Below are 19720 nucleotides of genomic sequence, written 5' to 3'. Positions count from 1 at the left end.
TGGTCTGGGCAGAAGCCAGGTGCAGTGCAAAGCACCAAAAGAGGCCAAAGGTATGCTGACAGGTGTTGCAAAAGCAAAACAAAATCCAAGGAGGCAGACACAACTTGGAGGGGAAGATATGAGGGACATTGCATGGATACTTAAAAAAAAAAAAAAAAAAAAATCTCGGCCCAAGTCAAAGCCATGAAAAGGCATGGCATGCAAACAACTGCAGGGACACGCACAACATACACCAAGCCTTGCCAGAATTGATCTCCGCTGAAGGCCAAAACAAATAGGAAGGGCTTACACACACTCTGGAATGGAGATATGAACAAAGGAAACAAAACTAAAAAAAAAAAAAAAAAGAAAAATGGGAAATTTGGTGACTACAAGAAAGTGGTCTGAGCAGAAGCCAGGTGCAGTGCAAAGCACCAAAAAAGGCCAAAAGTATGCTGACAGGTGTTGCAAAAGCAAAACAAAATCCAAGGAGGTACACACAACTTGGAGGGGAAGATATGAGGGACATGGCACAGATGCATTAAAAAAAAAAAAAAGAAAAAAAAAATCTCAGCCAGAGCCAAAGCCATGAAAAGGCATGCCAGCACAACAAGTGCAGGGACTTGCCCCAAAGCTTGTCCAATTGATCCCCATTAAAATCGCAAGATTTCGTTTCCCTTCCCGAAAGGAAATGAAATTTCCTTTCGGGAAGGGAAACGAAATCTTGCGACCCTGCAAAGAAAGGCTTACAAACACTCAGGAAAGGAGATATGATCAAAAGAAATGCAATTGCAAAAAACCCCCAAAAAAGGGAAAATTGGGAAATTTGGTGACTACAAGAAAGTGGTCTGGGCAGAAGCCAGGTGCAGTGCAAAGCACCAAAAGAGGCCAAAGGTATGCTGACAGGTGTTGCAAAAGCAAAACAAAATCCAAGGAGGCAGACACAACTTGGAGGGGAAGATATGAGGGACATTGCATGGATACTTAAAAAAAAAAAAAAAAAAAAATCTCGGCCCAAGTCAAAGCCATGAAAAGGCATGGCATGCAAACAACTGCAGGGACACGCACAACATACACCAAGCCTTGCCAGAATTGATCCCCGCTGAAGGCCAAAACAAATAGGAAGGGCTTACACACACTCTGGAATGGAGATATGAACAAAGGAAACAAAATTGGAAAAAAAAAAAAAAAAAGAAAAATGGGAAATTTGGTGACTACAAGAAAGTGGTCTGGGCAGAAGCCAGGTGCAGTGCAAAGCACATAAAGAGGCCAAAAGGATGCAGACAGGTGTTGTAAAAAAAGGGCAAAAATCAAGGAGGCAGACACAACTTGGTGGGGAAGATATGAGGGACATTGCATGGATACTTAAAAATAATAAAAAAAAAAATCTCGGCCCAAATCAAAGCCATGAAAAGGCATGGCATGAAAACAACTGCAGGGACACGCACAACATACACCAAGCCTTGCCAGAATTGATCCCCGCTGAAGGCCAAAAAAAAATAGGAAGGGCTTACACACACTCTGGAATGGAGATATGATCAAAGGAAACAAAACTAAAAAAAAAAAAAAAAGAAAAATGGGAAATTTGGTGACTACAAGAAAGTGGTCTGAGCAGAAGCCAGGTGCAGTGCAAAGCACCAAAAAAGGCCAAAAGTATGCTGACAGGTGTTGCAAAAGCAAAACAAAATCCAAGGAGGTACACACAACTTGGAGGGGAAGATATGAGGGACATGGCACAGATGCTTTTAAAAAAATAAAAAGAAAAAAAAAAATCTCAGCCAGAGCCAAAGCCATGAAAAGGCATGCCAGCACAACAAGTGCAGGGACTTGCCCCAAAGCTTGTCCAATTGATCCCCATTAAAATCGCAAGATTTCGTTTCCCTTCCCGAAAGGAAATGAAATTTCCTTTCGGGAAGGGAAACGAAATCTTGCGACCCTGCAAAGAAAGGCTTACAAACACTCAGGAAAGGAGATATGATCAAAAGAAATGCAATTGCAAAAAACCCCCAAAAAAGGGAAAATTGGGAAATTTGGTGACTACAAGAAAGTGGTCTGGGCAGAAGCCAGGTGCAGTGCAAAGCACCAAAAGAGGCCAAAGGTATGCTGACAGGTGTTGCAAAAGCAAAACAAAATCCAAGGAGGCAGACACAACTTGGAGGGGAAGATATGAGGGACATTGCATGGATACTTAAAAAAAAAAAAAAAAAAAAATCTCGGCCCAAGTCAAAGCCATGAAAAGGCATGGCATGCAAACAACTGCCGGGACATGCACAACATACACCAAGCCTTGCCAGAACTGATCTCCGCTGAAGGCCAAAACAAATAAGAAGGGCTTACACACACTCTGGAATGGAGATATGAACAAAGGAAACAAAATTGGAAAAAAAAAAAAAAAAGGAAAATGGGAAATTTGGTGACTACAAGAAAGTGGTCTGGGCAGAAGCCAGGTGCAGTGCAAAGCACCAAAAGAGGCCAAAAGGATGCAGACAGGTGTTGTAAAAAAAGGGCAAAAATCAAGGAGGCAGACACAACTTGGTGGGGAAGATATGAGGGACATTGCATGGATACTTAAAAATAATAAAAAAAAAAATCTCGGCCCAAATCAAAGCCATGAAAAGGCATGGCATGAAAACAACTGCAGGGACACGCACAACATACCCCAAGCCTTGCCAGAATTGATCCCCGCTGAAGGCCAAAACAAATAGGAAGGGCTTACACACACTCTGGAATGGAGATATGAACAAAGGAAACAAAACTAAAAAAAAAAAAAAAAAGAAAAATGAGAAATTTGGTGACTACAAGAAAGTGGTCTGAGCAGAAGCCAGGTGCAGTGCAAAGCACCAAAAAAGGCCAAAAGTATGCTGACAGGTGTTGCAAAAGCAAAACAAAATCCAAGGAGGTACACACAACTTGGTGGGGAAGATATGAGGGACATTGCATGGATGCTTAAAAATAAAAAAAAAAAAAATCTCGGCCCAAGTCACAGCCATGAAAAGGCATGGCATGCAAACAACTGCAGGGACACGCACAACATACACCAAGCCTTGCCAGAATTGATCCCCGCTGAAGGCCAAAAAAAAATAGGAAGGGCTTACACACACTCTGGAATGGAGATATGAACAAAGGAAACAAAACTAAAAAAAAAAAAAAAAGAAAAATGGGAAATTTGGTGACTACAAGAAAGTGGTCTGAGCAGAAGCCAGGTGCAGTGCAAAGCACCAAAAAAGGCCAAAAGTATGCTGACAGGTGTTGCAAAAGCAAAACAAAATCCAAGGAGGTACACACAACTTGGAGGGGAAGATATGAGGGACATGGCACAGATGCATTAAAAAAAAAAAAAAGAAAAAAAAAATCTCAGCCAGAGCCAAAGCCATGAAAAGGCATGCCAGCACAACAAGTGCAGGGACTTGCCCCAAAGCTTGTCCAATTGATCCCCATTAAAATCGCAAGATTTCGTTTCCCTTCCCGAAACGAAATCTTGCGACCCTGCAAAGAAAGGCTTACAAACACTCAGGAAAGGAGATATGATCAAAAGAAATGCAATTGCAAAAAACCCCCAAAAAAGGGAAAATTGGGAAATTTGGTGACTACAAGAAAGTGGTCTGGGCAGAAGCCAGGTGCAGTGCAAAGCACCAAAAGAGGCCAAAGGTATGCTGACAGGTGTTGCAAAAGCAAAACAAAATCCAAGGAGGCAGACACAACTTGGAGGGGAAGATATGAGGGACATTGCATGGATACTTAAAAATAATAAAAAAAAAAAATCTCGGCCCAAATCAAAGCCATGAAAAGGCATGGCATGCAAACAACTGCAGGGACACGCACAACATACACCAAGCCTTGCCAGAATTGATCCCCGCTGAAGGCCAAAACAAATAGGAAGGGCTTACACACACTCTGGAATGGAGATATGAACAAAGGAAACAAAACTAAAAAAAAAAAAAAAAGAAAAATGGGAAATTTGGTGACTACAAGAAAGTGGTCTGAGCAGAAGCCAGGTGCAGTGCAAAGCACCAAAAGAGGCCAAAATTATGCTGACAGGTGTTGCAAAAGCAAAACAAAATCCAAGGAGGTACACACAACTTGGTGGGGAAGATATGAGGGACATTGCATGGATACTTAAAAATAATAAAAAAAAAAATCTCGGCCCAAATCAAAGCCATGGAAAGCCATGGCATGAAAACAACTGCAGGGACACGCACAACATACACCAAGCCTTGCCAGAATTGATCTCCGCTGAAGGCCAAAACAAATAGGAAGGGCTTACACACACTCTGGAATGGAGATATGATAAAAGGAAACAAAACTAAAAAAAAAAAAAAAAGAAAAATGAGAAATTTGGTGACTACAAGAAAGTGGTCTGAGCAGAAGCCAGGTGCAGTGCAAAGCACCAAAAAAGGCCAAAAGTATGCTGACAGGAGTTGCAAAAGCAAAACAAAATCCAAGGAGGTACACACAACTTGGAGGGGAAGATATGAAGGGCACGGCACAGATGCATTAAAAAAAAAAAAAAAGAAAAAAAAAATCTCAGCCAGAGCCAAAGCCATGAAAAGGCATGCCAGCACAACAAGTGCAGGGACTTGCCCCAAAGCTTGTCCAATTGATCCCCATTAAAATCGCAAGATTTCGTTTCCCTTCCCGAAAGGAAATGAAATTTCCTTTCGGGAAGGGAAACGAAATCTTGCGACCCTGCAAAGAAAGGCTTACAAACACTCAGGAAAGGAGATATGATCAAAAGAAATGCAATTGCAAAAAACCCCCAAAAAAGGGAAAATTGGGAAATTTGGTGACTACAAGAAAGTGGTCTGGGCAGAAGCCAGGTGCAGTGCAAAGCACCAAAAGAGGCCAAAAGGATGCAGACAGGTGTTGTAAAAAAAGGGCAAAAATCAAGGAGGCAGACACAACTTGGTGGGGAAGATATGAGGGACATTGCATGGATACTTAAAAATAATAAAAAAAAAAATCTCGGCCCAAATCAAAGCCATGAAAAGGCATGGCATGAAAACAACTGCAGGGACACGCACAACATACACCAAGCCTTGCCAGAAGTGATCTCCGCTGAAGGCCAAAACAAATAAGAAGGGCTTACACACACTCTGGAATGGAGATATGATCAAAGGAAACAAAACTAAAAAAAAAAAAAAAAGAAAAATGAGAAATTTGTTGACTACAAGAAAGTGGTCTGAGCAGAAACCAGGTGCAGTGCAAAGCACCAAAAAAGACCAAAAGTATGCTGACAGGTGTTGCAAAACCAAAACAAAATTCAAGGAGGTACACACAAATTGGTGGGGAAGATATGAGGGACATTGCATGGATACTTAAAAATAATAAAAAAAAAAATCTCGGCCCAAATCAAAGCCATGAAAAGGCATGGCATGCAAACAACTGCAGGGACACGCACAACATACACCAAGCCTTGCCAGAAGTGATCTCCGCTGAAGGCCAAAACAAATAGGAAGGGCTTACACACACTCTGGAATGGAGATATGAACAAAGGAAACAAAACTAAAAAAAAAAAAAAAAGAAAAATGAGAAATTTGGTGACTACAAGAAAGTGGTCTGAGCAGAAGCCAGGTGCAGTGCAAAGCACCAAAAAAGGCCAAAAGTATGCTGACAGGTGTTGCAAAAGCAAAACAAAATCCAAGGAGGTACACACAACTTGGAGGGGAAGATATGAAGGGCATGGCACAGATGCATTAAAAAAAAAAAAAAAGAAAAAAAAAATCTCAGCCAGAGCCAAAGCCATGAAAAGGCATGCCAGCACAACAAGTGCAGGGACTTGCCCCAAAGCTTGTCCAATTGATCCCCATTAAAATCGCAAGATTTCGTTTCCCTTCCCGAAAGGAAATGAAATTTCCTTTCGGGAAGGGAAACGAAATCTTGCGACCCTGCAAAGAAAGGCTTACAAACACTCAGGAAAGGAGATATGATCAAAAGAAATGCAATTGCAAAAAACCCCCAAAAAAGGGAAAATTGGGAAATTTGGTGACTACAAGAAAGTGGTCTGGGCAGAAGCCAGGTGCAGTGCAAAGCACCAAAAGAGGCCAAAGGTATGCTGACAGGTGTTGTAAAAAAAGGGCAAAAATCAAGGAGGCAGACACAACTTGGAGGGGAAGATATGAGGGACATTGCATGGATACTTAAAAAAAAAAAAAAAAAAAATCTCGGCCCAAGTCAAAGCCATGAAAAGGCATGGCATGCAAACAACTGCAGGGACACGCACAACATACACCAAGCCTTGCCAGAACTGATCCCCGCTGAAGGCCAAAACAAATAAGAAGGGCTTACACACACTCTGGAATGGAGATATGAACAAAGGAAACAAAATTGGAAAAAAAAAAAAAAAAAGAAAAATGGGAAATTTGGTGACTACAAGAAAGTGGTCTGGGCAGAAGCCAGGTGCAGTGCAAAGCACCAAAAAAGGCCAAAAATATGCTGACAGGTGTTGCAAAAGCAAAACAAAATCCAAGGAGGTACACACAACTTGGAGGGGAAGATATGAGGGACATTGCATGGATGCTTAAAAATAAAAAAAAAAAAATCTCGGCCCAAATCAAAGCCATGAAAAGGCATGGCATGCAAACAACTGCAGGGACACGCACAACATACACCAAGCCTTGCCAGAAGTGATCTCCGCTGAAGGCCAAAACAAATAAGAAGGGCTTACACACACTCTGGAATGGAGATATGAACAAAGGAAACAAAACTAAAAAAAAAAAAAAAAGAAAAATGAGAAATTTGGTGACTACAAGAAAGTGGTCTGAGCAGAAGCCAGGTGCAGTGCAAAGCACCAAAAAAGACCAAAAGTATGCTGACAGGTGTTGCAAAAGCAAAACAAAATCCAAGGAGGCAGACACAACTTGGAGGGGAAGATATGAGGGACATTGCATGGATACTTAAAAAAAAAAAAAAAAAAAAATCTCGGCCCAAGTCAAAGCCATGAAAAGGCATGGCATGCAAACAACTGCAGGGACACGCACAACATACACCAAGCCTTGCCAGAATTGATCCCCGCTGAAGGCCAAAACAAATAGGAAGGGCTTACACACACTCTGGAATGGAGATATGAACAAAGGAACCAAAATTGGAAAAAAAAAAAAAAAAAGAAAAATGGGAAATTTGGTGACTACAAGAAAGTGGTCTGGGCAGAAGCCAGGTGCAGTGCAAAGCACCAAAAGAGGCCAAAAGGATGCAGACAGGTGTTGTAAAAAAAGGGCAAAAATCAAGGAGGCAGACACAACTTGGTGGGGAAGATATGAGGGACATTGCATGGATACTTAAAAATAATAAAAAAAAAAATCTCGGCCCAAATCAAAGCCATGAAAAGGCATGGCATGCAAACAACTGCAGGGACACGCACAACATACACCAAGCCTTGCCAGAAGTGATCTCCGCTGAAGGCCAAAACAAATAGGAAGGGCTTACACACACTCTGGAATGGAGATATGAACAAAGGAAACAAAACTAAAAAAAAAAAAAAAAAGAAAAATGAGAAATTTGGTGACTACAAGAAAGTGGTCTGAGCAGAAGCCAGGTGCAGTGCAAAGCACCAAAAAAGGCCAAAATTATGCTTACAGGTGTTGCAAAACCAAAACAAAATCCAAGGAGGTACACACAACTTGGTGGGGAAGATATGAGGGACATTACATGGATACTTAAAAAAAGAAAAAAAAAAAATCTCGGCCCAAGTCACAGCCATGAAAAGGCATGGCATGCAAACAACTGCAGGGACACGCACAACATACACCAAGCCTTGCCAGAATTGATCCCCGCTGAAGGCCAAAACAAATAGGAAGGGCTTACACACACTCTGGAATGGAGAGATGAACAAAGGAAACAAAACTAAAAAAAAAAAAAAAAGAAAAATGGGAAATTTGGTGACTACAAGAAAGTGGTCTGAGCAGAAGCCAGGTGCAGTGCAAAGCACCAAAAGAGGCCAAAAGTATGCTGACAGGTGTTGCAAAAGCAAAACAAAATCCAAGGAGGTACACACAACTTGGAGGGGAAGATATGAGGGACATGGCACAGATGCATTAAAAAAAAAAAAAAGAAAAAAAAAATCTCAGCCAGAGCCAAAGCCATGAAAAGGCATGCCAGCACAACAAGTGCAGGGACTTGCCCCAAAGCTTGTCCAATTGATCCCCATTAAAATCGCAAGATTTCGTTTCCCTTCCCGAAAGGAAATGAAATTTCCTTTCGGGAAGGGAAACGAAATCTTGCGACCCTGCAAAGAAAGGCTTACAAACACTCAGGAAAGGAGATATGATCAAAAGAAATGCAATTGCAAAAAACCCCCAAAAAAGGGAAAATTGGGAAATTTGGTGACTACAAGAAAGTGGTCTGGGCAGAAGCCAGGTGCAGTGCAAAGCACCAAAAGAGGCCAAAGGTATGCTGACAGGTGTTGTAAAAAAAGGGCAAAAATCAAGGAGGCAGACACAACTTGGTGGGGAAGATATGAGGGACATTGCATGGATACTTAAAAATAATAAAAAAAAAAAATCTCGGCCCAAATCAAAGCCATGAAAAGGCATGGCATGCAAACAACTGCAGGGACACGCACAACATACACCAAGCCTTGCCAGAATTGATCCCCGCTGAAGGCCAAAACAAATAGGAAGGGCTTACACACACTCTGGAATGGAGATATGAACAAAGGAAACAAAACTAAAAAAAAAAAAAAAAGAAAAATGGGAAATTTGGTGACTACAAGAAAGTGGTCTGAGCAGAAGCCAGGTGCAGTGCAAAGCACCAAAAAAGACCAAAAGTATGCTGAGAGGTGTTGCAAAAGCAAAACAAAATCCAAGGAGGTACACACAACTTGGTGGGGAAGATATGAGGGACATTGCATGGATACTTAAAAATAATAAAAAAAAAAAATCGCGGCCCAAATCAAAGCCATGAAAAGGCATGGCATGCAAACAACTGCAGGGACACGCACAACATACACCAAGCCTTGCCAGAATTGATCTCCGCTGAAGGCCAAAACAAATAGGAAGGGCTTACACACACTCTGGAATGGAGATATGAACAAAGGAAACAAAACTAAAAAAAAAAAAAAAAGAAAAATGGGAAATTTGGTGACTACAAGAAAGTGGTCTGAGCAGAAGCCAGGTGAAGTGCAAAGCACCAAAAAAGGCCAAAAGTATGCTGACAGGTGTTGCAAAAGCAAAACAAAATCCAAGGAGGAAGACACAACTTGGAGGGGAAGATATGAGGGACATGGCAGAGATGCATTAAAAAAAAAAAAAAGAAAAAAAAAATCTCAGCCAGAGCCAAAGCCATGAAAAGGCATGCCAGCACAACAAGTGCAGGGACTTGCCCCAAAGCTTGTCCAATTGATCCCCATTAAAATCGCAAGATTTCGTTTCCCTTCCCGAAAGGAAATGAAATTTCCTTTCGGGAAGGGAAACGAAATCTTGCGACCCTGCAAAGAAAGGCTTACAAACACTCAGGAAAGGAGATATGATCAAAAGAAATGCAATTGCAAAAAACCCCCAAAAAAGGGAAAATTGGGAAATTTGGTGACTACAAGAAAGTGGTCTGGGCAGAAGCCAGGTGCAGTGCAAAGCACCAAAAGAGGCCAAAGGTATGCTGACAGGTGTTGCAAAAGCAAAACAAAATCCAAGGAGGCAGACACAACTTGGAGGGGAAGATATGAGGGACATTGCATGGATACCTTAAAAAAAAAAAAAAAAAAAATCTCGGCCCAAGTCAAAGCCATGAAAAGGCATGGCATGCAAACAACTGCAGGGACACGCACAACATACACCAAGCCTTGCCAGAATTGATCCCCGCTGAAGGCCAAAACAAATAGGAAGGGCTTACACACACTCTGGAATGGAGATATGAACAAAGGAAACAAAATTGGAAAAAAAAAAAAAGAAAAGAAAAATGGGAAATTTGGTGACTACAAGAAAGTGGTCTGGGCAGAAGCCAGGTGCAGTGCAAAGCACCAAAAGAGGCCAAAAGGATGCAGACAGGTGTTGTAAAAAAAGGGCAAAAATCAAGGAGGCAGACACAACTTGGTGGGGAAGATATGAGGGACATTGCATGGATATTTAAAAATAATAACAAAAAAAATCTCGGCCCAAATCAAAGCCATGAAAAGGCATGGCATGCAAACAACTGCAGGGACACGCACAACATACACCAAGCCTTGCCAGAATTGATCCCCGCTGAAGGCCAAAACAAATAGGAAGGGCTTACACACACTCTGGAATGGAGATATGAACAAAGGAAACAAAACTAAAAAAAAAAAAAAAAAAGAAAAATGGGAAATTTGGTGACTACAAGAAAGTGGTCTGAGCAGAAGCCAGGTGCAGTGCAAAGCACCAAAAAAGGCCAAAAGTATGCTGACAGGTGTTGCAAAAGCAAAACAAAATCCAAGGAGGTACACACAACTTGGTGGGGAAGATATGAGGGACATTGCATGGATGCTTAAAAATAAAAAAAAAAAAATCTCGGCCCAAGTCACAGCCATGAAAAGGCATGGCATGAAAACAACTGCAGGGACACGCACAACATACACCAAGCCTTGCCAGAATTGATCCCCGCTGAAGGCCAAAAAAAAATAGGAAGGGCTTACACACACTCTGGAATGGAGATATGATCAAAGGAAACAAAACTAAAAAAAAAAAAAAAAGAAAAATGGGAAATTTGTTGACTACAAGAAAGTGGTCTGAGCAGAAGCCAGGTGCAGTGCAAAGCACCAAAAAAGGCCAAAAGTATGCTGACAGGTGTTGCAAAAGCAAAACAAAATCCAAGGAGGTACACACAAATTGGTTGGGAAGATATGAGGGACATTGCATGGATACTTAAAAATAATAAAAAAAAAAATCTCGGCCCAAATCAAAGCCATGAAAAGGCATGGCATGCAAACAACTGCAGGGACACGCACAACATACACCAAGCCTTGCCAGAAGTGATCTCCGCTGAAGGCCAAAACAAATAGGAAGGGCTTACACACACTCTGGAATGGAGATATGAACAAAGGAAACAAAACTAAAAAAAAAAAAAAAAAGAAAAATGAGAAATTTGGTGACTACAAGAAAGTGGTCTGAGCAGAAGCCAGGTGCAGTGCAAAGCACCAAAAAAGGCCAAAAGTATGCTGACAGGTGTTGCAAAAGCAAAACAAAATCCAAGGAGGTACACACAACTTGGAGGGGAAGATATGAGGGACATTGCATGGATGCTTAAAAATAAAAAAAAAAAAATCTCGGCCCAAATCAAAGCCATGAAAAGGCATGGCATGCAAACAACTGCAGGGACACGCACAACATACACCAAGCCTTGCCAGAAGTGATCTCCGCTGAAGGCCAAAACAAATAAGAAGGGCTTACACACACTCTGGAATGGAGATATGATCAAAGGAAACAAAACTAAAAAAAAAAAAAAAAGAAAAATGAGAAATTTGGTGACTACAAGAAAGTGGTCTGAGCAGAAACCAGGTGCAGTGCAAAGCACCAAAAAAGACCAAAAGTATGCTGACAGGTGTTGCAAAACCAAAACAAAATCCAAGGAGGTACACACAAATTGGTGGGGAAGATATGAGGGACATTGCATGGATACTTAAAAATAATAAAAAAAAAAATCTCGGCCCAAATCAAAGCCATGAAAAGGCATGGCATGCAAACAACTGCAGGGACACGCACAACATACACCAAGCCTTGCCAGAAGTGATCTCCGCTGAAGGCCAAAACAAATAGGAAGGGCTTACACACACTCTGGAATGGAGATATGAACAAAGGAAACAAAACTAAAAAAAAAAAAAAAAGAAAAATGAGAAATTTGGTGACTACAAGAAAGTGGTCTGAGCAGAAGCCAGGTGCAGTGCAAAGCACCAAAAAAGGCCAAAAGTATGCTGACAGGTGTTGCAAAAGCAAAACAAAATCCAAGGAGGTACACACAACTTGGAGGGGAAGATACGAAGGGCATGGCACAGATGCATTAAAAAAAAAAAAAAAGAAAAAAAAAATCTCAGCCAGAGCCAAAGCCATGAAAAGGCATGCCAGCACAACAAGTGCAGGGACTTGCCCCAAAGCTTGTCCAATTGATCCCCATTAAAATCGCAAGATTTCGTTTCCCTTCCCGAAAGGAAATGAAATTTCCTTTCGGGAAGGGAAACGAAATCTTGCGACCCTGCAAAGAAAGGCTTACAAACACTCAGGAAAGGAGATATGATCAAAAGAAATGCAATTGCAAAAAACCCCCAAAAAAGGGAAAATTGGGAAATTTGGTGACTACAAGAAAGTGGTCTGGGCAGAAGCCAGGTGCAGTGCAAAGCACCAAAAGAGGCCAAAGGTATGCTGACAGGTGTTGTAAAAAAAGGGCAAAAATCAAGGAGGCAGACACAACTTGGAGGGGAAGATATGAGGGACATTGCATGGATACTTAAAAAAAAAAAAAAAAAAATCTCGGCCCAAGTCAAAGCCATGAAAAGGCATGGCATGCAAACAACTGCAGGGACACGCACAACATACACCAAGCCTTGCCAGAACTGATCCCCGCTGAAGGCCAAAACAAATAAGAAGGGCTTACACACACTCTGGAATGGAGATATGAACAAAGGAAACAAAATTGGAAAAAAAAAAAAAAAAAGAAAAATGGGAAATTTGGTGACTACAAGAAAGTGGTCTGGGCAGAAGCCAGGTGCAGTGCAAAGCACCAAAAAAGGCCAAAAGTATGCTGACAGGTGTTGCAAAAGCAAAACAAAATCCAAGGAGGTACACACAACTTGGAGGGGAAGATATGAGGGACATTGCATGGATGCTTAAAAATAAAAAAAAAAAAATCTCGGCCCAAATCAAAGCCATGAAAAGGCATGGCATGAAAACAACTGCAGGGACACGCACAACATACACCAAGCCTTGCCAGAAGTGATCTCCGCTGAAGGCCAAAACAAATAAGAAGGGCTTACACACACTCTGGAATGGAGATATGATCAAAGGAAACAAAACTAAAAAAAAAAAAAAAAGAAAAATGAGAAATTTGGTGACTACAAGAAAGTGGTCTGAGCAGAAACCAGGTGCAGTGCAAAGCACCAAAAAAGACCAAAAGTATGCTGACAGGTGTTGCAAAACCAAAACAAAATCCATGGAGGTACACACAAATTGGTGGGGAAGATATGAGGGACATTGCATGGATACTTAAAAATAATAAAAAAAAAAATCTCGGCCCAAATCAAAGCCATGAAAAGGCATGGCATGCAAACAACTGCAGGGACACGCACAACATACACCAAGCCTTGCCAGAAGTGATCTCCGCTGAAGGCCAAAACAAATAGGAAGGGCTTACACACACTCTGGAATGGAGATATGAACAAAGGAAACAAAACTAAAAAAAAAAAAAAAAGAAAAATGAGAAATTTGGTGACTACAAGAAAGTGGTCTGAGCAGAAGCCAGGTGCAGTGCAAAGCACCAAAAAAGGCCAAAAGTATGCTGACAGGTGTTGCAAAAGCAAAACAAAATCCAAGGAGGTACACACAACTTGGAGGGGAAGATATGAAGGGCATGGCACAGATGCATTAAAAAAAAAAAAAAAGAAAAAAAAAATCTCAGCCAGAGCCAAAGCCATGAAAAGGCATGCCAGCACAACAAGTGCAGGGACTTGCCCCAAAGCTTGTCCAATTGATCCCCATTAAAATCGCAAGATTTCGTTTCCCTTCCCGAAAGGAAATGAAATTTCCTTTCGGGAAGGGAAACGAAATCTTGCGACCCTGCAAAGAAAGGCTTACAAACACTCAGGAAAGGAGATATGATCAAAAGAAATGCAATTGCAAAAAACCCCCAAAAAAGGGAAAATTGGGAAATTTGGTGACTACAAGAAAGTGGTCTGGGCAGAAGCCAGGTGCAGTGCAAAGCACCAAAAGAGGCCAAAGGTATGCTGACAGGTGTTGCAAAAGCAAAACAAAATCCAAGGAGGCAGACACAACTTGGAGGGGAAGATATGAGGGACATTGCATGGATACTTAAAAAAAAAAAAAAAAAAAATCTCGGCCCAAGTCAAAGCCATGAAAAGGCATGGCATGCAAACAACTGCAGGGACACGCACAACATACACCAAGCCTTGCCAGAATTGATCCCCGCTGAAGGCCAAAACAAATAGGAAGGGCTTACACACACTCTGGAATGGAGATATGAACAAAGGAACCAAAATTGGAAAAAAAAAAAAAAAAAGAAAAATGGGAAATTTGGTGACTACAAGAAAGTGGTCTGAGCAGAAGCCAGGTGCAGTGCAAAGCACCAAAAAAGACCAAAAGTATGCTGACAGGTGTTGCAAAAGCAAAACAAAATCCAAGGAGGTACACACAACTTGGTGGGGAAGATATGAGGGACATTGCATGGATACTTAAAAATAATAAAAAAAAAAAATCGCGGCCCAAATCAAAGCCATGAAAAGGCATGGCATGCAAACAACTGCAGGGACACGCACAACATACACCAAGCCTTGCCAGAATTGATCTCCGCTGAAGGCCAAAACAAATAGGAAGGGCTTACACACACTCTGGAATGGAGATATGAACAAAGGAAACAAAACTAAAAAAAAAAAAAAAGAAAAATGGGAAATTTGGTGACTACAAGAAAGTGGTCTGAGCAGAAGCCAGGTGAAGTGCAAAGCACCAAAAAAGGCCAAAAGTATGCTGACAGGTGTTGCAAAAGCAAAACAAAATCCAAGGAGGAAGACACAACTTGGAGGGGAAGATATGAGGGACATGGCAGAGATGCATTAAAAAAAAAAAAAAGAAAAAAAAAATCTCAGCCAGAGCCAAAGCCATGAAAAGGCATGCCAGCACAACAAGTGCAGGGACTTGCCCCAAAGCTTGACCAATTGATCCCCATTAAAATCGCAAGATTTCGTTTCCCTTCCCGAAAGGAAATGAAATTTCCTTTCGGGAAGGGAAACGAAATCTTGCGACCCTGCAAAGAAAGGCTTACAAACACTCAGGAAAGGAGATATGATCAAAAGAAATGCAATTGCAAAAAACCCCCAAAAAAGGGAAAATTGGGAAATTTGGTGACTACAAGAAAGTGGTCTGGGCAGAAGCCAGGTGCAGTGCAAAGCACCAAAAGAGGCCAAAGGTATGCTGACAGGTGTTGCAAAAGCAAAACAAAATCCAAGGAGGCAGACACAACTTGGAGGGGAAGATATGAGGGACATTGCATGGATACTTAAAAAAAAAAAAAAAAAAAAAATCTCGGCCCAAGTCAAAGCCATGAAAAGGCATGGCATGCAAACAACTGCAGGGACACGCACAACATACACCAAGCCTTGCCAGAATTGATCCCCGCTGAAGGCCAAAACAAATAGGAAGGGCTTACACACACTCTGGAATGGAGATATGAACAAAGGAAACAAAATTGGAAAAAAAAAAAAAAAAAGAAAAATGGGAAATTTGGTGACTACAAGAAAGTGGTCTGGGCAGAAGCCAGGTGCAGTGCAAAGCACCAAAAGAGGCCAAAAGGATGCAGACAGGTGTTGTAAAAAAAGGGCAAAAATCAAGGAGGCAGACACAACTTGGTGGGGAAGATATGAGGGACATTGCATGGATATTTAAAAATAATAACAAAAAAAATCTCGGCCCAAATCAAAGCCATGAAAAGGCATGGCATGCAAACAACTGCAGGGACACGCACAACATACACCAAGCCTTGCCAGAATTGATCCCCGCTGAAGGCCAAAACAAATAGGAAGGGCTTACACACACTCTGGAATGGAGATATGAACAAAGGAAACAAAACTAAAAAAAAAAAAAAAAAGAAAAATGGGAAATTTGGTGACTACAAGAAAGTGGTCTGAGCAGAAGCCAGGTGCAGTGCAAAGCACCAAAAAAGGCCAAAAGTATGCTGACAGGTGTTGCAAAAGCAAAACAAAATCCAAGGAGGTACACACAACTTGGTGGGGAAGATATGAGGGACATTGCATGGATGCTTAAAAATAAAAAAAAAAAAATCTCGGCCCAAGTCACAGCCATGAAAAGGCATGGCATGAAAACAACTGCAGGGACACGCACAACATACACCAAGCCTTGCCAGAAGTGATCTCCGCTGAAGGCCAAAACAAATAAGAAGGGCTTACACACACTCTGGAATGGAGATATGATCAAAGGAAACAAAACTAAAAAAAAAAAAAAAAGAAAAATGAGAAATTTGGTGACTACAAGAAAGTGGTCTGAGCAGAAACCAGGTGCAGTGCAAAGCACCAAAAAAGACCAAAAGTATGCTGACAGGTGTTGCAAAACCAAAACAAAATCCAAGGAGGTACACACAAATTGGTGGGGAAGATATGAGGGACATTGCATGGATACTTAAAAATAATAAAAAAAAAAATCTCGGCCCAAATCAAAGCCATGAAAAGGCATGGCATGCAAACAACTGCAGGGACACGCACAACATACACCAAGCCTTGCCAGAAGTGATCTCCGCTGAAGGCCAAAACAAATAGGAAGGGCTTACACACACTCTGGAATGGAGATATGAACAAAGGAAACAAAACTAAAAAAAAAAAAAAAAGAAAAATGAGAAATTTGGTGACTACAAGAAAGTGGTCTGAGCAGAAGCCAGGTGCAGTGCAAAGCACCAAAAAAGGCCAAAAGTATGCTGACAGGTGTTGCAAAAGCAAAACAAAATCCAAGGAGGTACACACAACTTGGAGGGGAAGATATGAAGGGCATGGCACAGATGCATTAAAAAAAAAAAAAAAGAAAAAAAAAATCTCAGCCAGAGCCAAAGCCATGAAAAGGCATGCCAGCACAACAAGTGCAGGGACTTGCCCCAAAGCTTGTCCAATTGATCCCCATTAAAATCGCAAGATTTCGTTTCCCTTCCCGAAAGGAAATGAAATTTCCTTTCGGGAAGGGAAACGAAATCTTGCGACCCTGCAAAGAAAGGCTTACAAACACTCAGGAAAGGAGATATGATCAAAAGAAATGCAATTGCAAAAAACCCCCAAAAAAGGGAAAATTGGGAAATTTGGTGACTACAAGAAAGTGGTCTGGGCAGAAGCCAGGTGCAGTGCAAAGCACCAAAAGAGGCCAAAGGTATGCTGACAGGTGTTGTAAAAAAAGGGCAAAAATCAAGGAGGCAGACACAACTTGGAGGGGAAGATATGAGGGACATTGCATGGATACTTAAAAAAAAAAAAAAAAAAAAATCTCGGCCCAAGTCAAAGCCATGAAAAGGCATGGCATGCAAACAACTGCAGGGACACGCACAACATACACCAAGCCTTGCCAGAACTGATCCCCGCTGAAGGCCAAAACAAATAAGAAGGGCTTACACACACTCTGGAATGGAGATATGAACAAAGGAAACAAAATTGGAAAAAAAAAAAAAAAAAGAAAAATGGGAAATTTGGTGACTACAAGAAAGTGGTCTGGGCAGAAGCCAGGTGCAGTGCAAAGCACCAAAAAAGGCCAAAAGTATGCTGACAGGTGTTGCAAAAGCAAAACAAAATCCAAGGAGGTACACACAACTTGGAGGGGAAGATATGAGGGACATTGCATGGATGCTTAAAAATAAAAAAAAAAAAATCTCGGCCCAAATCAAAGCCATGAAAAGGCATGGCATGAAAACAACTGCAGGGACACGCACAACATACACCAAGCCTTGCCAGAAGTGATCTCCGCTGAAGGCCAAAACAAATAAGAAGGGCTTACACACACTCTGGAATGGAGATATGATCAAAGGAAACAAAACTAAAAAAAAAAAAAAAAGAAAAATGAGAAATTTGGTGACTACAAGAAAGTGGTCTGAGCAGAAACCAGGTGCAGTGCAAAGCACCAAAAAAGACCAAAAGTATGCTGACAGGTGTTGCAAAACCAAAACAAAATCCAAGGAGGTACACACAAATTGGTGGGGAAGATATGAGGGACATTGCATGGATACTTAAAAATAATAAAAAAAAAAATCTCGGCCCAAATCAAAGCCATGAAAAGGCATGGCATGCAAACAACTGCAGGGACACGCACAACATACACCAAGCCTTGCCAGAAGTGATCTCCGCTGAAGGCCAAAACAAATAGGAAGGGCTTACACACACTCTGGAATGGAGATATGAACAAAGGAAACAAAACTAAAAAAAAAAAAAAAAGAAAAATGAGAAATTTGGTGACTACAAGAAAGTGGTCTGAGCAGAAGCCAGGTGCAGTGCAAAGCACCAAAAAAGGCCAAAAGTATGCTGACAGGTGTTGCAAAAGCAAAACAAAATCCAAGGAGGTACACACAACTTGGAGGGGAAGATATGAAGGGCATGGCACAGATGCATTAAAAAAAAAAAAAAAGAAAAAAAAAATCTCAGCCAGAGCCAAAGCCATGAAAAGGCATGCCAGCACAACAAGTGCAGGGACTTGCCCCAAAGCTTGTCCAATTGATCCCCATTAAAATCGCAAGATTTCGTTTCCCTTCCCGAAAGGAAATGAAATTTCCTTTCGGGAAGGGAAACGAAATCTTGCGACCCTGCAAAGAAAGGCTTACAAACACTCAGGAAAGGAGATATGATCAAAAGAAATGCAATTGCAAAAAACCCCCAAAAAAGGGAAAATTGGGAAATTTGGTGACTACAAGAAAGTGGTCTGGGCAGAAGCCAGGTGCAGTGCAAAGCACCAAAAGAGGCCAAAGGTATGCTGACAGGTGTTGCAAAAGCAAAACAAAATCCAAGGAGGCAGACACAACTTGGAGGGGAAGATATGAGGGACATTGCATGGATACTTAAAAAAAAAAAAAAAAAAAATCTCGGCCCAAGTCAAAGCCATGAAAAGGCATGGCATGCAAACAACTGCAGGGACACGCACAACATACACCAAGCCTTGCCAGAATTGATCCCCGCTGAAGGCCAAAACAAATAGGAAGGGCTTACACACACTCTGGAATGGAGATATGAACAAAGGAACCAAAATTGGAAAAAAAAAAAAAAAAAGAAAAATGGGAAATTTGGTGACTACAAGAAAGTGGTCTGAGCAGAAGCCAGGTGCAGTGCAAAGCACCAAAAAAGACCAAAAGTATGCTGACAGGTGTTGCAAAAGCAAAACAAAATCCAAGGAGGCAGACACAACTTGGTGGGGAAGATATGAGGGACATTGCATGGATATTTAAAAATAATAACAAAAAAAATCTCGGCCCAAATCAAAGCCATGAAAAGGCATGGCATGCAAACAACTGCAGGGACACGCACAACATACACCAAGCCTTGCCAGAATTGATCCCCGCTGAAGGCCAAAACAAATAGGAAGGGCTTACACACACTCTGGAATGGAGATATGAACAAAGGAAACAAAACTAAAAAAAAAAAAAAAAAGAAAAATGGGAAATTTGGTGACTACAAGAAAGTGGTCTGAGCAGAAGCCAGGTGCAGTGCAAAGCACCAAAAAAGGCCAAAAGTATGCTGACAGGTGTTGCAAAAGCAAAACAAAATCCAAGGAGGTACACACAACTTGGTGGGGAAGATATGAGGGACATTGCATGGATGCTTAAAAATAAAAAAAAAAAAATCTCGGCCCAAGTCACAGCCATGAAAAGGCATGGCATGAAAACAACTGCAGGGACACGCACAACATACACCAAGCCTTGCCAGAATTGATCCCCGCTGAAGGCCAAAAAAAAATAGGAAGGGCTTACACACACTCTGGAATGGAGATATGATCAAAGGAAACAAAACTAAAAAAAAAAAAAAAAGAAAAATGGGAAATTTGTTGACTACAAGAAAGTGGTCTGAGCAGAAGCCAGGTGCAGTGCAAAGCACCAAAAAAGG

Source organism: Haemorhous mexicanus, chromosome 3, assembly GCF_027477595.1.
Source record: "Haemorhous mexicanus isolate bHaeMex1 chromosome 3, bHaeMex1.pri, whole genome shotgun sequence".
NCBI lineage: Eukaryota > Metazoa > Chordata > Aves > Passeriformes > Fringillidae > Haemorhous > Haemorhous mexicanus.
This window is presented reverse-complemented; position numbering follows the sequence as displayed.